The following is a 2927-nucleotide window of genomic DNA, read 5'->3' as shown; positions in this document are numbered from 1 at the left end:
GGCCTCCCCCGGCCAGCTCGGCGCCGAGACCGGCCCGAGAGGAGCGAGCCCGGGAGGGGAGCCAGCTCCCCGCCCCCAGCCAGCCGCCGGCCGCGCCCCGGGCTCCGCGCGGCGATCCTGCCCCGGGCGCGGGGCCCAGGACTGTCCCAGTCTGGGTTATCTGAAATCTGATGAGAGCGCCGTGTCCAAAATCACGACCACATCTCAACCCCACTCCCGGGAGACTTGGCCAAATGCACCCAGCGCCCTAGGCTCTGCAGTGCGGCCGAGTGGGACAGGCGAGGCGTCGAGCCCTCCCTGCGGCTCCGTGGGCTGCGGTCCCGGCGCTCGGGGCTGCCCCCGAGAGAGGAAGGGTGGGCGCATAAAACAGATGTTCGAGTGGACAGTGCCAGGGGCCGGGCAAGTCAGGGGGCAGTGTGGATAGTGTCCAGAGGCGGTGGCTAAGCTGGAGTTCTGGCTGAGAAGAGTCGCTGCACCTGAAGCCAGAAAGTGTCCCTGAACGCAGCACGGAAATAATACTGCTCTTTGCAGGGCACCTGTTGCGGGGGGGGGGGGGGGGGGGGGGGGGTAGAGGGGAGCCTCCTTAGGACAGAGGGGTCCCTCTCTCTGTGTGATTTCCTTAACAACCCAGCCCTCCATGCGTGTGCTCCCTCTTCCAAATTGCGCAACAGTTGTGTTTCACAGTTGCTTCTTATAATCAACAGTGTTTTCAAATATACTCAGAGAACTAGGCGAGCCTCGTGTTCCGAAGCTAGAGGACTGATAAGTGGTCGAAGGTGCGTCTGGTCTCCTTGCCTTCTCTCCCGTCCCCCGCTGGGGAGCCGGGCAGACGCCCTGTGCGAGCTGTGGAATTCTGGGTTTTATTCTCTGGTCGAGCTCCGGCAATTCTGGAGGAAGAGGACTGAATACAGCGTGCGTGCGTGCACGTGTGTGTGTGTGTGTGTGTGGGTGTGTGTGTGTAGGATCTATTTCAGTATTGGGGCTAATATAGGGAAGCCCTTCCTCTGCAGAAAAAAGCATCAGCAGGATGAGGGCTGACCTTGCATGGCGAGCTTATTTACAGTAGTCTTTATGTCTGAATTAGAAGATCTCATATTCAAAATTCATCCTTTCTAGAAATTCCTGGTTCTCAAAACGAAGAGGGGACTGCTGTGGTGAACAGAAACACTCCAAGTGTCATCTGATATTCTGCTTTTCTTCAAAGCCTGTGTGACCTTTGGTAGTTCCTTTGTCTAAGTATCAGTGAACTCCTGGCGTCCCTCAAGGTTACCTTTGGGGAAGGCTTGATGGGGCAAAGAGCCATGTAAGTGTCCAGATACCTCGTTACTTAATGTGAACTGTAAAGGACTTATTTCCAGTATCACAGCATCGATTACAGCACAGGGCAGCTGTTCCGTTGGCCCAAATAACTGAATTGTGCCCTGACTTCTCCCTGTGATGCTCAGGCCCTGGTTCCCCATTGCCTTTGTTAAGGTATGTGGTCAACCAAATGTGCTAGATCACAAGAGCAACTCCAGTTCTCCACAGGTGTCCACGCCCTTTACCGTATGACTTTGCAGTTCTCCGACTAAAGGGGTTGAGAAGATCCCCTCGCCCTTGTCTTTGTGTTTGATGTGTGACTTGTCTGGCCAAGGAAATAAGTCAGAGGCTTCAGAGCCTAGACTAGAAAAAGCCTCACGTTCCTGTTTGTTCTTTTGCTTCTCTGGCCATGTCTGAGAGGAATATAGCTCCGATATCCCACTGGTCCATGTACATCCCAAAGAAGATGACCATAGAGCAGAGCATCACGGTCAATCAACAGACATGAGAAACAGACTCTCCCCACCCCGCAGCCAAGCCTAGATCAGCCAAGCCCCCAGCTAACCTGCAGATGTGTGAGCAGTTATAAATGTTGCAGATCACTTTGTTTTATTGTTGCGGCAAATACCAACTGTTACACCAGGTAATGCAGAGCCCTGCCAACTGGGGGAGGCTGGCTGGCTCACTTGGAAGAATTTTTCTTGGTAACATTATCTTGGTCCAGGGTCCCATCCTTAGGTTAACAAGCCCAAACCCAATAAAACAGATGGATATATTGACCCATTGAGAAAGATTATCATCAAGCAAACCGATGCTGGCATTAGCGTGTTGAGGCACACACTCTGCCTCTGGGCCAGAGATTTCTCAGCGAGCGTGGCATCACAACAAAGGGAGTTAGTTATATGATTTGAAGGTTTAGGCTTTGACAGCCTGTGATGTCCCACTTTACAAGAGAGAGAGAGAGAGATCTGGCAGACAAATGTATCAATCACCCTGATGGGGTACCTTTTATTCCTGATAGTGCTGAGATGGGATTGCCAATTTGTCATTTTCTACATTTCCCTTTTCTAGGCCTGACTACCTTTCTCTCTTTGAAATATTTTTCTCCAAAGACTGTTGTGGCCCAAACAACTAGTTGTCCTCTAATATCCATTCTCTACTTCTTTCTGTGAGAGAGTCCTAAAAGTTAACTAGGCAGATGATCCCCCACTTAAAGACCATTTCCCAGCACCCCTTGCAGTTTGGGGTGTCCCTGTGATTAAGTTCTGACCGGTGGGTTGGTCAGCCACAGCTCTGTGGGTGCTGGGAGGTGGGAGCTGCCTCCAATGGGAGTCATGTCCTCTAGTGCAGGCGGGGGCAAAGAGCGAAGTGAGTGGCGGTGCTCAACAGAGCTGGGAGCTTCGGTTGAGCACCAGAGCACAGCATACAACCCTGAGCAAGACCGCCAGTTACACAGCACAGAAGGGACGGATCAAATATCCAACCTTCTCTTTTCTAATAGGTGCCTTTGAATGCGAGGGAGGTTGGCGATGGGATTATGCGCATGCCTGTTAGAGATCAGCTATTCACAGAACTAGACAGAATTAATTTCTGACTTTGGACGTGTTCCAGGAACTGAGTAAACCAAA

This window comes from Suricata suricatta, chromosome 11 (genome assembly GCF_006229205.1).
Source record: "Suricata suricatta isolate VVHF042 chromosome 11, meerkat_22Aug2017_6uvM2_HiC, whole genome shotgun sequence".
In the NCBI taxonomy this organism is placed as follows: domain Eukaryota; kingdom Metazoa; phylum Chordata; class Mammalia; order Carnivora; family Herpestidae; genus Suricata; species Suricata suricatta.
Note: the sequence above shows the minus strand (reverse complement) of the source record.